Source organism: Haemaphysalis longicornis, unplaced genomic scaffold, assembly GCF_048455015.1.
Source record: "Haemaphysalis longicornis isolate Haplotype H1 unplaced genomic scaffold, Haemaphysalis longicornis Haplotype H1 scaffold_3, whole genome shotgun sequence".
Classification (NCBI taxonomy): domain Eukaryota; kingdom Metazoa; phylum Arthropoda; class Arachnida; order Ixodida; family Ixodidae; genus Haemaphysalis; species Haemaphysalis longicornis.
In genome coordinates this window covers 15,925,413-15,946,643 of record NW_027526335.1, presented here as the reverse complement: position 1 = coordinate 15,946,643, position 21,231 = coordinate 15,925,413, and the positions used below count along the sequence as shown (strand labels likewise).

At 48.9% G+C, this 21,231-nt stretch overlaps 1 protein-coding gene across 1 annotated transcript in view; it reads right to left on the bottom strand.

The window, feature by feature from the left end:
- LOC144174019 (CD9 antigen-like) overlaps nt 1-20,511 on the bottom strand; it is a 60,156-nt gene extending 39,645 nt beyond the window's left edge. Inside the window, exon 1 of the mRNA XM_077702422.1 lies at nt 20,164-20,511. The gene's annotated coding sequence lies outside the window, so the exon portion shown is untranslated. The remainder of the gene's footprint in view (nt 1-20,163) is intronic.
- Between the last annotated feature and the right edge of the window lie 720 nt (nt 20,512-21,231).

Genomic DNA, 21,231 nt, shown 5'->3' with positions numbered 1-21,231 from the left:
GGCGCAGTTCGAACGGCGCTCCGTTTTCGCGGAAAATCATCGCCCTTGTTCTTCTTTGCTTGATAGCCAGGGTGGCCACCCCGCGAGCCCTGCAAAAATGCCAAGGCTCTGCAGGGGTCATTCAAAGGTTGACACAAACGCCTGAGTGCCTAGAACCCTACACTGTCGTTGCTGCCTCACGCGGACTTAGGGACTCGGTTGTGAACATTGCATGTGCCATTGTTTGGTGCCAAAAATATATTCCGAGCTGGTCTGGCGTATACAGCTTATGCAGGAGCGACCGATGTAGAGTAAGGGAGCAGTAAAGTAGAGCCCCATTGATATGTTCCCGGTTTATACTATTTACCGGTTACTACGCTCTCAATTGTGAACACTAAAATTGCCCCATAGTACGTTTCTTTCCGGATAGTACGTGAAAGCACAAGCTTTCCGCCGCATTTTTTAGTTTCGTAGAAAGGAAAAAAAAAAACATGTTCCGGTGCACATCTTTTGGTTTTAGTTAATTAAAAGCAAAAAAAATCCGTGTTAATTAGCATAACCTTTTTTTTCAGAGGCAGCTGACTTCTTACAAGTCACCTATTTCCTTCACTAATGAACACCCGTTTGCGAAGTTATGCACGGCAAATTTCAAGTTCACTCGTTAATTCCAAAGGTGCAACAATGTCGGGTTAAATTTGTGGATGCATGCGCGCAGGTGTCTTCTTGCACAAACTCACAGTATACCGTACAGAGTAATGATAAACGCAGACCTTTTTAGAATATTTAGACAGAAATCAAGGATGCGACAAGTACACGAAGAAACAAGAATATCTTGTTTTTCCGGTAACTATATCTCCGTGAACATTTATTTATATTTATGCGTTTGGGCAAAAGTATAAAAAACAAAAGCATTCAGTGTGACCTTATATCTTGTCGTTACCATTCAAACGCTGTCATGTACGCTGTCGAATGATGACCTCACGCCACAACTGGAGGACGCTTGTAGCATTGACATTGTTGGTGCGGCTCGCACGCGGGTAATAACGGGGTTATTTTGTTACCTCTTTTGTTTCCTGGAGGTATACGGGTGCGAGCATTACAGGAATGCGGCTGTTACAGGCATCTGTACGGTGCACGCGACGGTTTCACGAACGCTTTTGGGGTTCAAAAACCTAAATTTTGCGGCCAAAACTTTTTCACGCCTTTTTTTAACACTTTCTCCAAGGCTGGTACAGCTATTCACCTCCGATAAAGCAATAAAAGCTAAAGGCATAACCTTGATGCTGTTCTTCAACAGCACAACGGGTGTGAATAGGAATGAAAGTAGTAAATAGGTTCCAACCACTCTGCGCTCCTTTTGGAGGATATATGCAAAAACGGTGCGAGCGCTAGCCGTCAAGCCAAGCACGCCCAGCCATTGCATCGAATGCTGTTTGTTCTTGGTTTAGTGCCTCCCGTCACTCACTCGAAGAGTCTGGTTCGAACGTCAACTGATTTCTGATTTTCATATTTGCACCCCCACCCCCACCCCCCTCTGACATTTCATGGTAGTGCTCGGTTGTGCGGGCTTCCAAAGTGGTGCGCTTTGGATCACACACTTCCTATGATCGGCTGAGCCCCGCATAGGAAGTGTGCACTCCGACGACGCAAAGCTTCTCGGCAGAGAGACCGTCCACGACCCCCGAAAGATTGAAAACGTCTATAATAGCCGACCCCGACTCCTTCTCATATAGCTGTTCACAATGTGCAGAACTGCGTTCAAAAAACAGCCCCAGAAGGAGAGTAAAAGACGACACTCTGCTCGTGTCCTCCTTTTCGCTCCTTCTGTGGTTGCTTTGCGCGCAGTTCTTCGCAAGGAACGTGTGCCGACCAGTTCAGGTTGCTCTCCTCTTAATCTATATAGCTGCCCCTCGTAACAACCATGTATCACTGGCAGCATTCATTGTTATATTTGCACGGGTACAACGTTACGTCAGCACGCACGCACGCACGCACGCACGCACGGAGGCACGCACACTTGCAGATGGCGTCATAAGTAATTGGAGCAAGGATTTGTGAATATCCCAATATATTTGTCTTACTGGCTCTATGACAGCCGTTACTGATTTACAGGAAGCTTTTTATGTTAGAGCAAACTTCTTTAAGGGCATACCAATGCATGCAGGCAGTTTCAGGAAGAAGAGATCCCTGTAAATTTACGAGTCCGGGTTTTCCCAATTACTTTTGATGGCACCTGTACACACACAGAGCGACAAACCAGACAGCCAGGTAGTGCGGCTTAAAGCAGGACCCCTAAGGTAAGAAAATTCCCCGCATTTCCCCGAGGGGAAGAATGTGAAAGTGCGAATGCACGAGTTGAATTTGCGCGGTTCGGTAATGTTCGCGAAAGAGAGATCACACACACACACACAACTACAAAGAAAGAAAGATGCATTTATTCACAGACACCTATTTGTGTTGTCGTTGTGCTTGATTGCTAGAGCGGATCTCAGCTTTGAAATTTCGTGTCAGTACTCCTTTAAGCGGGTGCATTAGCCCTTCTCACGCCCGATTCCTGGCCAATCCCCCACGTGGGTATGTGCCATGTCAGCGGCCAGGCAGCGCGCGCCCATCTCCCCCCGTTGCCAAGGTAGACGAGGAGATTCCTGACCAATCCCCCACGTGGGTATGTGCCATGTCAGCGGCCAGGCTGCGCGCGCCCATCTCCACGTGCGCGGACATCACCGGTGGACGCAGGTTCAGGGTCGCTTAAGAAGTGCATTGCACTTAAAAACTGTTGGGGAATTTAAACGATTCTTATGATGTGTAATCGGGACAGCATTACTTGGAGCCGAATGTGTCGATTGAACTGCGGACTACAATGACTCGATAGCACCGACAGTGGCACCATTCCTAACATCCGACGTATTTCTATACCACAGGTTCGGACTGTATACGCTCCTTAGGCCACCTTGCGCCATTTAGTAGATCGCCCAAGAAACAGCCTCCAACGGAGCCGCATGGCTTGCCGCAGTCAATGGAAATCTACGTGCGTTTTGCCTGCCACTGGCTCCTGATAACGGATGCGTTTTCTCACCATGTAATGTGCCGCATTGAAAATAATAGAAGCAAAGCGAAAATCACCGTTTTAAGCGCGGTAGCTGCACGAGTGGTGGAAGTGGATCGCCGCGGATCAACCATTTAATGAGCGTCTCATATCCCCGTATTTCGAATCCCTCCTCCCCTCGAGTCTCCAGTCGAGGTGATCCTTGAAATCAATTCTCGCATGTAAAGAATTTGCGATATTCTTCACTCTGCTGAGTTTAGGAAAGACATGATGTGGAGGGCAGACACAGAATACGGCCAATAGTCTACTATACGGCACCTTTTGTACACCGCCGTGTATTAAAGCTGAAGGGGTCGCTTTTCACAATTTTCCTTCGTTAATTACAAAGAGGTTAAACTAGGCTAAGTAAGTTTAGTTCTCAGTTTTTAACTCCATGCGTAGAAGCGGAATATGCGGGAAAAAATACATTAAGAAGCAAAGCACCGCCGTTGTGCTTTGAAATATGAGTAGAAACCGAAGGCAGGTTTCCGCGCTAATCTGAATCGCATTGCAATTTGCGACGACGCCCAATATGTTTTGCAAGGCGTCAAGCTTTAGTAAATCATCACTCATGTCGCTTGGTCGTTTTTTTTTCCCCTACTTCCAGGCGCGTTCTATTACGCGGCAGTAATCGTCGTGGCATAATAACTCGCGGTAGGCACGCGGGGGTCATTATCCCCCATCTCCGCCGACCCACTTGGTCGCCTGAGTCATTCCGGAGGAAAATGAGCAAATCGCGCCTCTGGCCGGCGGTTAATATTACCCGTGACGTAGCGTCCTCGCAATTAGCGGACGCCCCCGTGCGCTGTCCTCACGCGTTGCCACTATCGAACGTGCGAATGGGGAATACATTTGTGCATCCGCTCAGTTAGTTTTGATACCTTATTCCGAAGAAAGAAAACAGCGGTAAAAAGCTGTGAACGTTGGTGATGAATACGGGCGAATGCCTGGGTGAAAGTCAACATGCGCTGCCACTGTTTCTCAACCCACTCTTCCACGCCCTCTCGACCACGACATCCGATCTGTCGGGCCAGGTGTCTCCGTACGCAACAAGAAAGAAGGAGTTCTTTTTGATGAGTGTCATGTGAATATTATGTGTCCTTTACGTCATTACAAATGGCACGCAGGATTTTTTTGACCCAAGAGATGTTCTGCTAGCCGAGTTTCACAAGAAAGCAGTGACCAAGATCGCCATACATAGCGATATATTGAGACCGACACACACGGTTCATGGTAATAGAATTTTTTTTCAGTCCAAATGAAATACCGTATTTACTCGCATAATGATCGCACTCGCGTATTGATCGCAACCCTGAAGTTTGTCACCAAAATTCAATTTTTTAAACATTTCCCGCGCAATGAAGGCACCCTGAACTTGCCGCAGCAATATGTCGTATGTGTGCCATGTCTAGCTGATGATGATCGTGCTTACCTCTGTTTCCTTCCATTTCAAAGCGGACATGGCTACGTTATTGGCGCAGACTTGCCGGTCTTACGGATATCGGCAAGCATTTCAATATTGATGAGTAAGAGAACTCTCACTAAATGCACATAATGTACTCATAGAGTTTCATAAAGAAACTCTATGAATGTACTCACAAGACAAAGAAAAAAATGCGCTCAGCTTGCTGCGTCGGCCCCCATGTCTGTTTTGATGTGTCGCACTGTGACAGCGGCGCCCACTTATTGGTCGCCCTGTTGTCAGCTCGCACCAAACACGTTCCGGCACGTTCCGTAATTGATGAAAACACTGCATTTTGCGTCACTTTGCGAAGCGGTTGGAGGCGGTGTGCGGCGTTTTTATTGTGTTTTATTTGTTATTTTTATTATGTTTGTGAGGCCTATCGCAAAAATTTTGACGCGCAACTTGCTTGCGTTTTCTGTGCTGAAAAAGGTTTTCGCGAAAAATTTACCCCGCGTAATGAACGCATCCCTAAATTTGCATCAATTTTTTTGAAAAAAAAGTGAGATCATTACGCGAGTAAATACGGTAGTTGGGGTGAAATATACAACCCAACAAAAATAATTGGTATTAATAGCTCTTTTTAAATGCAATAGCACACGGGCTGGGAAGCCCCCCCCCCCCCCCCCCTCCCCCCCCCCAACCAGATTCGACTTAACTCAGACTGCTGAGCTCGCATGTACTGGCGGAGCAGATGAATCAGACGTATTTTGCACGACGCACGCGTATTCACCAAATCACGCCTCACATCACCCTACATCCGAAATCCACCCTAACGGCCCGCCACCTCAGAAGACGCCGCTGGCAGTGCAGCGTGCACCGTTCTGCCGTGGCTGCAGTGAGAGAGAGAGAGAGAGAGAGAGAGAGAGAGAGAGAGAGAGAGAGAGAGAGAGAGAGAGAGAGAGAGAGAGAGAGAGAGAGAGAGAGAGAAATAACTTTTATTTACATAGTGGATTAGGTCGCGGTGGGCGCAACCCTGAGGGTTGCGGCGACTTCAGCCGCTCGAGTCACGAGCTCCTTCTGGAGCTGGGGGTCCGAGCGGCCCAACGACTCCATCCACTGGTCAGGGGAATTAATGGTAGGGAATGGGTCCTCTGCACAAGCCCACATTTGGTGTTGGACCGTGGCCCTTTCACCGCAGCGGGGGCAGAGGGGGGATGGGCACAGGGGGGATGGGCACAGGGAGGGCTGGGTATGGTGCAGGATGGCTCTGCAGGGTAGGGACTTATGTCTGTCGTTGACGCCAAAGGCGTTCTTCCTCTAGAGTGAGGGATGAGTGGGCGGGGGGAAGCTTGCGGCGGGAGAGGCGGTAATGCTGCGTGATCTCTCTGAAGGTCAGGACACTATCCCTGGTTGATCTGGCTCCATGGAGGGTAGAGACCACATCGTATGCCCGGGTGGCAAGTGCTAGTGAGGAATGGCGAAGAGTCGCAGAGCATTTACCGAGACCACGTTTCGCTCTTCAACGCTGCGGCAGGAAAACACCTCCGGGTGCCAGTGGCGCTCGTGGCCTTTGGAAATTCTTTTGGGATTACAGGCTATTGTTTCCTCCTCTGCTAAGCACATCTGCACGTGCCATGTTTATGGAGAACGTCAGACCTTTCATTGCCCTCCACTTGTCAGCGTGATCACGCTTGCCCCAACATTTGTTTAGTTTTATTTTACAAAGGAAAACCCTAGTGGGGGTGCAGCCGTGCGATATCTGCACCATTTGCTCGGGAAATTCCGTGTAAAAAACACCGGCCGTGTATGTGGACATGCCAAGAAGGAAGATTCATAGTGGTGAAACAGCGCGCAAAAAACAAGGACAGAAGGAAGAAGACAACAACACGAGCGCTGACCACAACTGCTAGCAAACTTCTCTCCGTCATTGTGATCCGTAATACACTGTTTAACACAAGTGAGTACACTGCCATGGGGAATAGAGTGAGAGAGGTCTACCGTACTAAACGCAGAGCATTCGCTAGATTTTTCAGCAGACAAATATTCCACCACTTGCTCACAGCCAGTCACAGTGTTAAACAGTGCATTACGGATCACAATGACGAAGAGAAGTTCGTTAACAGTTGTGGTCAGTGCTCGTGTTGTTGTCTTCTTCCCTCTGTCCTTGTTTTTTGCGCGCTGTTTCACCACTATGAATCTGTACCAACTGGCCCAGTTCGCGACACTTTTGAAGAAGGAAGATGATTTTTTTTTTGGCTGCGACAGTATCGGTTGCTTTAGAGCGATAGTTTTTTTTTTAATTGATAAGACACGCGCCGTGCTGGCACAGCGGCATGACACCTTAGCTAAGTGACTCAGTGGCTAAGGCGTCATGCCACTGTGCCTAAGGACGGGAGCTCAACTCCGGCCACGGCGGCCGTTTTCCTAATGGAGGCGGGAAAAGAATACGGCTGTGTGTCGAGAATTCGGCGCACGTTGAAGATCCCCAGGTGCCTCCAAGCCCAACGATCTACCTTCGGCACGTAGTACCCCGAAAACTTGATTTTCTAACAATATTTGATGCCTACATGGTAAAGCCACGCTCGAAAGTTGTCGTGCACATGCTAATCTTCCTGCGTTCCCTTTCTGCGTGCATATGTTTGCCGAAGCTTGCGGTCACTGATCAGTGTGGGTGGATCAGCGCCAGTTTCGCCGAGTACATCAACCGTCGGACAAGGGACGTTGCATGGTTTCAGCATAAAGCAATTCGACCCACACGCTACGCGAACGATACGGAAACAGCAATATCAAGAGCGCCGATTTTAACGGGTTTGGCTTACGCAGCAGACCGGTCTTGTTTCAATAGTGTTGCGTATTCTCAAACCAATTATAAATGCTCATGACGACTGGGATTCGACGCTCACTCAGCACAACAGCAGCCATTGAGCCGGTCACTTTCTGTGTGCAAACAGGCCTTGAACATGGAAAGCGAGAAGTGAGCAGGGCGGTGTAGCCTACGTCACACATTGCCAGCCCCAAGGTGGCTGACCACTTTCCACAGCGAAAATTACGGAGCATACGAGCTGTCACTGACCTACTATCACGCACAATGCGCGAAGTAGCGCTTCCGAGAATAAAAAAGTAAGAGAATGAGGGCAGCAGAAGGGAGAGGCTAAAAAGAAAACCGAGCGTCAGCAGGAGTGACATATGCGAGAAAAAATGGGAGCGCAGGCCCACCCTCGACTCGCTACCGGCCGGTTTTGTGGCAGGAAAATTAGATCGCCGTCTACACACTGGCGAGTATACGCTCAGCGGACGCCGAGACGGTGCCGGCGGCGGCGAATAGAGGCGGACACATCATTCATTTGTTTGCCGCAGGCCAATTAGGGAATGGAAGTAGCCTGAGAACTTAACGACCCCGTTCTAAAAAAGAACCGTGTAGATTCGGGGGTGATGGTTACCGGCTGTTCTGTGGCGACAATCGCGTTTTAAAGACGATGGTCTTTCTTGGGCTACTTAAACCCAGAAATTTTGGTCTGTCTGTATGTCTGTCCGTCTGTCTGTGACTCGATTCCATGGAGGAACTTTTCTTTCCTCCATGCTCGATTCAGCCACCCGGCCAAACTAAAACACTATCGGCGCAATAGTGTTATATAGTCACAGCTAAATCTACCCGTCTAAGTACGGTGTAATGTTCATACCTGTCAACATTGTTGAAGAAGAACAAGACATTACGCAAATATAAGAGAACAAATTAATACGGAAGTGATTTTTGCAGTGTTCCTTTATAAAAAATCATACATGCTTGACTTTGGCGAAATTAAATACTTCATCAACTCCAGAAAAAAAAAATCACTTTGCCGTCGCCGGCTGTCGCCCGCGCCACTATTGCTTCTTGCAGCATTTTAAGGAATCAACCGGCAACAGTTACGAAAGGTTCTACTAGCTGTCACCCGCGCCACTATAGCTTCTTGCGGCATTTTAAGGAATCAACCGGCAACAGTTACGAAAGGTTCCACTAGATAGGTTCCACGTTCCGCTTGCAAAGCACGTGGAGTAGGGAAACGCGGTTCTATAAACGTTGAAGTAGGGCGCCGCGATTCACGCGCGTCTTCGCCGTACGGCAGCGTTGGCATCGAGACACCCGGTTTGGAGCAGTGAAACGCGGGAAATTTAAAATGATTTAGGCAAACCTTTGGCGTCTTTACCTTGGGACTAGCGCGACGCAAGAGGAACAACATTAGAGGTGACCGGGAAAGCGAAGGGAGGCATTTACTTCGCAAAAGCCGATAAAGACTATCGTCTTTTGACGACATTTGCAACGAAAGAAGCAGATACGCGGCCAATTTTTTGACGTTGAGAGCGCTGTGCAGATCAAACGTCGTGTGAGGGCGGGTCGCTGTCGCGGTTTTCTTTTTTTTTTTTTTCGGGGGGGGGGGGCACGTCGGAAAAGGAATAAGAATGAGGAAGGGGTCTAACATGTTTGTTGACAATCATCTGCAATTTTCTCCCCACTGACCAGCTCTTCTGTTCACCCGGACGCCTAATTCGTGTATACCGAAGTTTACGGCTACCGATAGCTTGCATCACTTGAATCCCGTATACTTCTACCCATTCCAAATATTGAAAAAACGTGAGCATCTTGATATATAACATTTTCTAATCTGCAACTGATACTTCTGATTTTATTTATTTATGAGAATCGCTGTCCGGATATTTTTACACACGGCATGATAGCTTTTTCCCAGATGAATCAGTATCAACCACCCCTTGCCGCAACAGAGACATCTCAAGCCTTCATTGCTTGCTTAAACTATAAGTAGGAGGTAAATGATGACCTGAACATAAAACTCGCGTCCTGCGGCGCTGATAAATTAAAAGGCGCAGCCACGGCAGCCACCGTGAAATCCGCTTTCAATTAAAGCGCTAGGAAACGGGAGCCACTGCTGCCACTTCAAAAAAAAAAAAAAAAAAAAAAAAAAAAAGCCCGAGAATCAAACGGACGCGTTCAATGAGCCGTTCGCCTAAAGGCCTGCCCATTTGCAGCTTCCGTCTCGACTTCATCGTCGACGGGCCGTGCCTCGGAAATTCCACCCCGAAAAGCGACTGGGCGGACTCGAGACGCGGCAGGCTTCCCGGCAATAGGCTCCGGAACGATCGCCGGGTGGCGCTGCACTCTCCCCGGAGGGGGAGTACGCCGGGCCGGCGGCCTATTCGGCACGTGCTTTTTTCGCTGCGCGCGTGCTGCATTTCTCGCGCTAGGAAGAGGGCTGGGTAAAATTTTCTTTCGTCTTATGAAAGCATACACGTTAGCACGTGTCCAGCAAGTTCGGTTTACACGTAGAGTAGCTACTGGGTCCATTTTTGCCGGTGCTCGTCTTGTCGTCTGCTAGAGACGCGTCGTCTGCTACGTGCCAGTCTAACGGCCGAGCGCCCCGGTGGTTTCACGGGATAAAGAGTGCTCTTGTAGGCGACCATTGGTTGCTCTTACCACCTCAGTCATCGCGAAACGACTGCGCCTGGTGAACGGCTTTTCAGCGCCCTAAGCAGACGCCCTCGGCCCGCTCCTCCGCGTCTGGCAAGTGCACGCGCAGCTCACGCTGTCTCCCGCACCGCCTGAGGCATCCAGCCTCCTACTCACGAATGCGACAAAGAGACCGCCGGCTGCGCGAGCCACTTAAGCCAGCACGTACAAAGAGCGGCGGGAACACTCCTCACTAGCCCGAAACGAAAAGATGAAACTGAAAGCGAAAAAAAAACCCATATTCTTGCATGGTCGACGACAGTAACAAGGCGAAAGAAGAGGACCCATTCGTTAAATTCTGCATATTCCCCGCGAAAGCGCACCAAAAGGATAGACGGTAAGCATGGATCACTGCAGTTTGAAAGGTGAAATAAGTTGACACATTTTTGTTTGTATCTATGTGCTTTCAGTTTACATTACCCGGCTTTGAAAATGCGAAATAGTGTTCTAACGAGTCCTCCCCTCTACACTTTTTTTAATGCATGCTGCCAATGATTGTTTTCCGCTGTAATAAATGGACTTCGGAGTTGTTTAGCTGGTGCCGTTCGATATCGTCCATATATAACACAATAGGTTGACATTTTGCATGGGTGGAAAAAAAATAGTTTCTAGCGATTTACCTGGCTGTAGTAGCTCTGGTCCATCTTGTCATTGTGACCTGTGTTCCGGACGGGATTGCCGCGTTGTTCGCTTTTTTCCCACATTTAGAAATACTGGTAATTAAAAGAGGTATACACCAAATTCTGTATATTATAGTAATTAAAAGTTATACGTCACAAGCTGTTCTGTTGTTTCCGCGAACTGTCACGCTAACCCATACTTGTACTCCAAGCGGGTGACAAACATTGCGAACAAACATTTCTTCAAGGACAAGTAAAATGGAAGTGCGGCGCTGTCAGCGCACCCCTTAATTAGCGTGTGCCTTCTAATGCGTTTTTATAAGATGCAGCTGATTGTTTCAAGAGTAAGAAATAACCTATTAACCATAATCAATCACGTTTATCTTACATTTCTTGCAAGCGTCAGTGTTTCTGCAGTCCAGAAAGTCCGGATGTCAGAAGCGCGAGCAAGCGAAGGGAGTAACAAACAAGAGAAAAGTACGCTGTGACCAGCTGAACAGCTGTCGCCTTGCAGAAGAAAAGAGCAACCGACGACCGCCGAACAACGCGTTTCCCCTTAAAATCGTCGGGGCAGTCTGCCGGTCGAGCGGCGGGAAGCAGGCGGCGCGTCTGTAGCAGACGACAAGGCAAACGTCGACAAAAAGGAATTCAGTAACCACTCTACGTTTAAACCGAACTTGCTGGACACGTGCTAATGTGTATGCTTTCATAAGTCGAAAGAAAATTTTACCCAGCCCTCTTCCTAGCGCGAGAAATGCAGCACGCGCGCAGCGAAAAAAGCACGTGCCGAATAGGCCGCCGGCCCGGCGTACTCCCCCTCCGGGGAGAGGGCAGCGCTTCCCTCGCCCGGCAAACTTTAGCTTCGCCTCCCTATAGGAGGGCAGCTGTCCCCGGGTTAGATGCAATTGCCCGCGCTCCGCGCCTTCGCTCGCCGCTGCCAATTCGCCGCCGCATCAATTAGCATTTTCAGAAAAGGCCTCCGGTCGAAGAGCGCTCCCGCGCAATTTCGCCGCTTCAAATCTGGGCGCAAATATACGAGGCCCGGATGGAGGGATGGCCGGCGGTCTGATTAGGCGGCCGAAGGGTGCCCAACGTGAGCGTTCGGGCGGCGATGCGAGGTCGGCGCTTTGGACAGGGAAGGCGGGCGCTAATTCGCCGTGGGAAAGCGGTCACTCTTGTTGCCGCCACTGCGAGCGTGAATGAGGAAACCACGGAAAAGTGGTTTTCCGTTGGCAAACTAACTTGGTCCACAAACAGTTTTCTCGTATAGTGCCACTGGATAGTTGTGAAATAGTGCGCACGGAGAATGTGACGTATGTTGATATTAAAAAAAAAGCAGGGCAGTTATTTTTTTTTTATTTTTTTATTTGATTGTAGGGTTTAACGCGCTGACGCAGCGCAGGCGAGGAGGCGCGCCGTATAGTGGAGGGCTCCGGATTAAGTTTGACCGCCTGGGGATCTTAACGTGCGCCAATATCTCGCACACACGGACGTTTTTCCTTTTCGCATCCATCAGAAAAGCCGTCGCCGCGGCCGGGAATCGAACCCGCGACCTCGTGTTGCTAGCAGCGCAGCCTCCGTGAGCAACAACCCGCCGCGGTGGCTCAGTGGCTAAGGCGTTGTGCTGCTGAGCCGCGGTGGCCACTTCCCGGCCGCGGTGGCCACTTTTCTGATGGAGGTGAAAAGCAAAAACGCTCGTGTGTAGGAGATTTCGGCGCACGTTAAAGATGCCCAGGTGGTCAAAATTAATCCGGAGCCCTCCACTACGGCGCGCCTCATCGCCTGCGCTGCGTCAGCGCCTTAAACCATACAATCAATCAATCAATCAATCAATCAATCCGTGAGCATTAGCAGGTATGGGAGAATGGTAATCCGTCACCGGCCTTGTCAGTCAGTGTCACAAGGGCCTAGCATATGGTCCCTTTATTTCAGGACAATTAGTAATGAGGAAATATCGCAGACACCATGGAGCGGGTTAAAAAACAACAAATCGGTGTTTTAGCAGGTACATGCATGATTTTGGCTGTAAGGCTTGCAACGTAAACACTATATGGTTCAATTATGTCGCTAGATTTCTTTCATAGCCGTTAGATGTCATGCGCACAAGCGTTTATTCTTTTTTTCGCTTCAGGAAAAATAAGCAACCGCGCGCATGAAAGTTGCGTGTTCAGCATCTTGCCCTTAGGAGGCGAATTCACTCTGCGTCTATAATGAATCACGAAGAAATGAAACATAGCGTGGTTATCCACAGCAACAAACGTTGGTTCGATTCAGCGAGGCACGCTGGGGACACCGTTGAACCATGCACTATAATATACAGTTACGCCGCGTCTCCGACAGCTCGCAATACGTCGCACTAACGATTCAACCTTACAGGAAGCATATAAATATACCAAGAAATAAACTGATATTGCACGCAAGCTCCTTTATTACCATGCTAACAACAAATTAATTGATAAACTTATCCCAGCGCAACACAGATGTTGTGGTATATAGTTTAGAGCGTTAATCTTCGAAATAAGAATAAGATTGCCGCACAACCGATATTTTTAAGATTTTTAAGATGCACCTAACGTGTACTACAGGTAACATAATTGTAAGTTCACCTTACGGGTATGTTCATGCGTATAGGATATGAGCGGCCAGTTCCCTCCGGTGGGCATGTGAATATTTTGTATGGTTACATTGACGCTGCAGCCAAATGCTTCTAGCTGCCATCTCACTGGTAAATTTATCTGAGTGGGCATGCTGTTGGACCTATGTTTACCCATCATGGTAGCTCTAACGTTGAGCATAGCGACGCGTGCCAAGCAACGTCGAACTTGTACGTTGACGTGGGTGCCGGTTGACGGCGTGAGATCTCAAAGCGACGCGTTAGGCCGTATACATCGGGCCGTCGGATACCGGCGTTTGCAGCCACATGACGCATCGTAGTTAATAAGGACGTTAGGCCGGCGCGCACACGAGTTCACAGCGAGTCTATAGGATGAGAAATGTCAGTGCGTCTTAGCCCATGAGTTTTTGCTGCCACCCTATAGGCACACCGTCGCCGCGCCGACAATGCCGAAAATATCGACGCCCGATTTTCACAGAAAGGCCATGTAAGGCTGTTGCCTTGGTACATGACTATAACTCGGAGGCCTTAATAATTCCCTCTTCAGTACAACGGACGTGAAAAAAACATCCCCTGGAAGCTCTCCACAGCGACTCACTAATATATTCGCGCAAAGAAAAAAAAAAACAGGGGTATATGGGTAGGGGGAAGAACAGAAAAGGCACGGGCCTTCTGAGCCCTTGCATAAGACCCGAGAGAGGAAATGACTAGGCTTAATGGCTTCAGGATAAGGAGGACCATTCTCGCTCGCCGTTAGCAGAAGATTGAGAGAGTGATATAAGCAAGCTATCCGGAAAGTGAGGAGCAGGAGCTGGGATAGGGAGTTTTTACACGATTCGGTGCGCGTATATATATCTCTAAATTCTGAGACCCTGGGGAGGTACCAAGCGTGGAGGATTAATGGAGGGCGGGATAAACTCCCGCTTCCGCTTATGTAATTTTTTATCAGTACCAGGGGTGCTTTTGTAGATATATTTTCATTTTTTCTCTGCTTTTTGTTTCATGATCGGGTACTTTCATTTGTCAAAAATTCCAGCAGAAATTTTTCTGCTTTGAAGGGTAACACGCACACGCACGCACGTGCAAGAGGGAGACGGGTGAAGGAGGCACTTTCATTGCGAATTAGTTGAGCCTGCACCCGACGTGATTCATTCAGTTTCGTTGCCTCGATCCCAATCGTCACGAGCTTCATTACCTAAAGCAGCCCAATGCTAACACAGCAGTTAGGTCACTTTTGGACCCGTCAAAGAACTTCGGCTCGTCTAAATCATCCTAAACCCGTCCACCACCACGTGCCTGATAGGCCAGGCACCTTCTCGCCAAGGTAATTATTTTCCCCTAAATGTACTTACATCTTCTAGGCTGCAAGAGTGGATAAATATCTCAATAAAATTCCAGTTTCTAAGACCCCAAGATACAATGTATGCGCCCTTCATGGAGCAAATGTCAACATATAAGGCTCTATTTAAAAATCGGCAGGCGCACCGTGCGCTGCCGCCGTTGCGTGCGCCGGTCCCCCCTCCCCAGAGCCCTCCTTCCCCGACACACCTTCCCGGCCATCCCAGCGGCAAAGTAGCTCGCTGGTCACGCAAGCTTTTCCAACCCTGTTTAACGCGCGCCCTTTCTTCCCCCGCGTTGGCGTGTCTTGCGCCGCAGCGCGCGAAAGGTCGAAGTCGGCGGGGAACCTCAGGAAGGCGACTTGGGTGATATTTTGAAGGCCGAGTCCGGGCTGAAATTGGCAACCCGAGTTCAAAAAACGCCATTTTAACACCAAATTGTTTTATTCCCGGATACACGAAGGTTTCGCTGACGTCATATCCATCACGGAAGTGACGCCAGCACAACGAAGCAAGCGGCCCGCAAGAAGACCCTGTGTACACCCCTGCACACAGGGTTTTCTTGAGGGGAAGCAACATTTAGTACTAAAGAGCACGTCATACTTGGGGTTCTCCGTTTTCGGGTTTTATATTTTAACAAGAAAGTGTTTGATGCTGCGATACCCCAAGATTTCACTGACGGCATATCTGTCGCGAAAATGACGCCAGCACACCTTTACCGAAGCGACCCGCCAGCAGGACGCCGCTCGCCAAGCACGCCCACAAGACAGCCGCCGACCCGAATCATGCTCAGCTGCAGATGTCGCTGCACGTTTCACTTTCGTGTTTTACTGATTCCCATGACAGAAGAATCGACCACAGTTTTTTTATATACAAATAAAAACAGCGTAACGAAATCAACTATGACCGAAACCTACTTTGTCCAATGCGTTGTCTCCTTTTTGGCTCATCCGAGCTTCAGCGTTCTCTCGGTCATAAATGCATGCAACATACATAAACTGTTTCTCTTACGAGCTCTCCAAACTGCGTTTACAGCCGCCTTTCGGAAAGATGGTTGCGCCCATATTTTGCCAAGGTACGCGCAACATATGAGTTTAAATGATGGTGAGAATTGTTTTAAAATTTGGTTGAGCCTTGACCGCTCGACGCAAAACAAAGTGCAGGAAGTTGAACACAATTTCGCTCAACAAAACGTTTGACACGTGAATTGAGCGATTTCGCATGGCAAAGTCAAGCGTCGAGATTTCGGCGCACGTTAAAAATTTCCAAGTGGCATAAATTTGTAGCCAACCACCACGACGTGCCTCACATATCCCAGGCTTCGACGCGTAAAACTTACAAAAGAATGGATTTTCTGGCTTGCAAGGACAGTCTCTCCGTCAGCCGTAACAAGTTCAAACTATTAGTTTCCCTCAATCGGCTCATCGAAAGCGTCTGCATGTCCCTAGATTGTAAACACTGCAGCAACACACGAGATGGTTTTGTAAATAGGCACAGTGTGCGCAAAAACAGAACCAAGTTCGCGTGACCAGAGACCACCCGCCGTAGTGGGGTATACTCGGCTATTGACTCACAGTGCCTAATAGTTTTGCTGGCTCGCAGAAACAGACAGAAGAACGTTTCTTTTTTTCTTCCTGTGATACTCCCACTGCCTTTGGTACCTATAACAGGATGTCGACTAGTTTTGCTCTCACGCAAGTTACTCTCTTCGACGGCAACTGTGGCGTACCTTTCTGCAGGACCTCACTGTAATGTGCCGTGACGTCCACATTTTAGTATTGTGCTCGCTGTATATAAGGCCACACAGTGTAATATTTTTGCTTTACACGCACACTTCGCAACGACCTCCTTCTATTATAACAGATGGAAAATCTCTCCCTCGAACGTGTATAGATTCGTCTCAAACTGCGTGCGAGCTATTTTATTCTTGCTATTTTTTTTCTCAATTAAAGTTTCCTTACTTTATGATCGTTGTGTGTAGCCTAAGCGTTTCTTTCTCCAAACCTCCCCCCCCCCCCCTTCGTTTTAGGAATACAAAGAGACAAAAAAAGAAAAAGGAGAGAAAGCGAAACAATTCACGACCATTCCGCCCTGCGAGTGTGGATAATCAGCGGAGCTGTAAACAATGGTCACTTGGTAACGACGGTCACAATCGATTTGTTGTCGCTCTAATGTACACTGCGTCTCGCAGCTACGGGCACATTCTCGGATAATGTGAAATCGATGCACGTGCGCCGCTGGGTGGTCGGCTGCAGGGCCGGATAGGTGTGGCATCGCAAGCCAAATGTATCCAACATGAAACGCGCAAACCACTCCCTTTCGGTCCCTACACGTCAGCATCGAAATCACCGACTGCAACCACAGGGGTAGCGTCATCGCAACTAACCCATGGTCCAAAGACAGTCTGAGCACACGTAAGCACTTCGTAAAGCTTCTGAATGCGGTATCATTAATGTCCCACTGAACGACTGAGAAGCTTTGCTTCCACCCCGCGTGGGTTTCGTCCTTTCGCCGGTTGACACTTTGGCGATCCGTGCCCAGCTTATGCTGTCGAATGGCTTCTGTCTGTCTCCTGCGCGTTGCCCCACTGCTCGTTCCTGTCGCATGGGAACGTCGAATACGGTGGGGCATTTCACTGCCGGTCTGTTCGCTCGCTTGACGGCGTTCTTCTGCCCCTTATTAACTTGATCTGCGGTATGCTGGCACGGACGGTCATCTATCGCTACTTTTGAGTTAAAACGAGTGCTATGGAACGCCGCCCCGCCTTAAAGGAGCCATGAATACAAAACACAAGTTTGTTTTATTTGAAAGATTTCGTGTTTTATAGTGCTCCCAGCGCTTGCGCGGCAGCCAGTGATGCCGCATTCACCGTGGAATTAATCAATTTATGGTGAAATTTTGATTCTCCCGCCAAATCGTATGTTTCGGTGACGTATACACTGAAGTCATAACGGCGCATATACTAAAGAACTTCCACTGCGCCATTCGGCTCTGCAGCCTTGCTTGCCGTCAAACCTCCCATGTGGCGCTAGCATACTCTGCACTCCACCGTTGCTTTGTTTTTGACCGTATTCACACCTGGCTTGCTTTTGTTACGGTAGAAAGCAATCGCTTCGTGAAGCAAGGGGTGTGCTTGACAAACAGGGTCACGTAAGGCAACGTCGCTTACGCCAATCGGCCAGCGTCGTATAAGACAACTCCAAAGCGTTGGACTGCTGTGCAGCTAAAACAAGCATAGTGCGCCCAGTATCAACAGCAGTGCGGATCGGTACTTCTATGTTTACGTGTATTTTCGTAACTTTTGCTGTTTATCGCACCATTCTTACTGCTGTAAAATGGATATGCATTACATTTAGGCGCAAATAGCTCGTTCAGCAAGCTTATATGCTCTGCCTAATTCGCGTTTGCTTTGGCCGGCCTCCGCCTATAGCAGAGCAGTCTGGTATGGCATCATAGGTTCTGTTGCGGGAAATGAGCTAGTGGGTCGCATGGCCATTCCTTTTTTCCCTAATTATATAGCTTATTTGAGCGATGTTTACATCAAAAGTGGTGTGTACATGATTCTAACGAGGCAATCTTTTGAATGAACCAAACTTGTGTTTTGTCTTCATGGCTCCTTTAAGGAACGCCTCGCGCTTCAAAGACACGCGGATCCTCTGGAATTTTGATGTGAGGACATCGACAAATCTAACGATACACAGCTTCGCTGTAAAAGAAGCGCGGGTGCCGCAGTTGCTTGGCTGTATCCCTTCCTGTTCTTGAGATTCCACTTCTCCTCTCCTGAGTGCTCAGCAGAGGGAAAGAAGCTCTCCGTCTATGCACCTTGCTTTTTTCTTTGCTTTTAGTCCTCCCTCGCAGGACCACAGAAACCCAGGTAGCGAATGGAATCCTATGCATACCGGTAACTTTAAGTGAAACAGTTTTCGAACACCATTTTTAAGTTCATGGGTGATTTTTTTCTTGCAGATGGGGTATAGTCGTTTGCAGCGGGCGAGACGCGTAAATCTTCTACATCACAGCCAGGAACAAAGAAAATTATCGGGACATGGCGAAAAGTTTGGCTTCATTAGGAACCCGCTCTCTAACAATGGATGCGCACTGCCGACAGTGTAACGCTCGTCACCTGTGCTTTAATTTTTCCAACTTAGGTTGCTTCCGTGCCCTAGCGTATATTGTGGTGTCGAGCATAACAGTATTTCACGGTTACAACCAGTACAGTGGCATATCAATAAGTGCGTAGACCACACCAGTGGTACCAGATCGACAATTATCGAAAACTGGTTTCGATTAAACATCGTACAAACGGGACTGGTATTGTAAAGAGGGGAATTTATTTTCTCATTTCTGTTTTTTTCTGCCAATCCAAGATGCCTGTTTTCGCGCAAAGCAGAGACGAACTATCAAACTTGTTCACTTATTACCCATCTTGACTGTTGCCTTTCCTTACTGTGTTCACTGAAGAGGCCCTCCATTTACAATAACCAGAAACAATATATATATATATATATATATTTATTTATATATATATATATGTAATACCCCCCGTGGGGTCCTTAATGAAATAAAAAAATGAAATATATATATATATATATATATATATATATATATGTATGTATGTGTGTGTGTGTGTGTGTGTGTGTGTGTGTGTGTAGGAACAGGGATATCTCACAAAGCGCGCGTACAAATGTTATAAGTAAACAGTCGAAGACACGGCAAGAACAACAAAGAAGCTTACTCACGTATCGGCAATGGGACTTGCCTTCATCAGAGTACAGTTACATCACAGTACATCACTGTAATGTAATTGGCCCCCCCTGGGGCTGCTGCTGAGGAGGTCTGAGCTCGGCGACCTCTCAATTTAAACCCCGTCTCTCAATATATACATATGCGGAGATAGGGGGACATATAAAAGGCGAGGGAATGAGACACGTTAGTTACAGTGAACGTATTAAGCTCTTAGTTAATATCACCGTTTGGGTTGATTTTTCATAGCGCCCCCTCTGCCTGGGCACGTCACCTTGAGATTTTATTTTGATATTCTACAAGGCAATGAAACTTTTTTTTTCATCTTTGATACCACAGCGTACCTCGTTTCGTTCACCACCTGTCAAAGTTATCGTCATAGTGTGCGCACTTATTCGAAAGCAGTTTATAAGAGCATCCCCGCATAGCCCTTTCTACTTATATATTGTCTGCGCGACTGAAGCGACGGGTGTTTTTACACAAACGAACCCTCACTGTGCATTCGCAGCCAACATCGAGGAGTGTTCGCGCAGAATTGTCCGTGCTGATTAGCCAGTCAGAGAGAGAGAGAGAGAACAGCAAACGGAAAGGCCGAGAGATTATCCAGGCTTAGAGTCCGGGTTGCTACTCGGCACTGGGGAAGGAAAAAATAAAGCGACCATCGAATGAAGCTAAGGACGAACGGTCGAAAACCCTACGCAGCGTCGTTTTCAACAGATGCCGCGGAGTGATCGCGGCGCGCCAAAGCGTCCTACCGCATTCAACGTTTCTCTGCTGCGCGCATCGCAGCGCCGTGACCGCGCCTTGACCTTAACGATTTGTCGCTGTTTGCACGTTGTCAAGGTCCTCCAGAGACCTCATCAAAACGTCGACTCACCTGCGGCAAGCAGACGGCGGTTAAGGCGCAGACGAAACTCGGCCGAACCGTTCGAGGAGCCGAGGTCCCGCGCCGAGGCAAGCCACAGAGCTCTTCTTTACTCCACAGCGCTCGGTTGACGGCCCCGCATCCAGCGCGTCGCGGAGGCGCAGCTCGGCCACGGGCGGAAACGCACGGCAGAAGATCCGGAGGAAGAAGACGCGAGCACGCCAAACACGAACACAGCGCGGTGGCAACGACGACGCGTTGACGCCTGACTCTGCGCGCGGTTTGCGCAGAGAACGTCGTAGCCGAGCGGGAAGGAGAGGGGGGGCCAGCGGCACGCTCGTGTTCGGCGGCGAGGCGGCCCGTCCGTCGTCCCGTCGTGCAGCGCGCGGTCCGGGTCGACCGGTCGTGTGCGCATGCCCTGTGGAGGACCGGATTTCGATCTTTGGGGATGAACTCTCGTGCTCCGTTTCTCCGTCTGTTCCCCCTTCCAGCCGACGCTTCTGGTTTCTCCTTCGAAGGCGGCCGTGTGTCCACGCCGTGTCGTGCGCGCTTTTTAGGAAAGGGGAATACCTGCTTGACCCGGTTTCCCACGGAGGGGTAGCCCGTTATGACCCGCGTCGGTACGGTTGCGTGCTTCTGGGGCCGCAGACGAGCGTCGAATACGCAGATAACCTTTTCGCGGCCGACGGGGCCGGCCGGATTAGCTCCCAGATTCTCTCCGGAGCACGCGCTCGTCGCTTTTGAGGGTCGCGAGCACGCGCCTCCAATAAAAAGCTATCAATCACGTCTTTGCTTTTTCCTCGCTCACCTGAGCCCCTTTTCTGAACACGTTTGCACCTGTTATTCTAGGCACAGTTTTGATGACCCTAATTATTTTAACGAACACGAGCAGTGGAGATTGTCGCAAGCGCGGAGTGTGTCATGGTGTGCATAACGCTACGAAGTGGTGACTGTTTACTAATGCACCGCCTTGATTCAGAATTCAGGAGCGGGCAATGTAGCCTACACAGGATGGTTCGAATAAAATTGCCGCTATTGAGCACATGCGTCGCTGCCAAACTTGCAGAAACCGATTCTCGT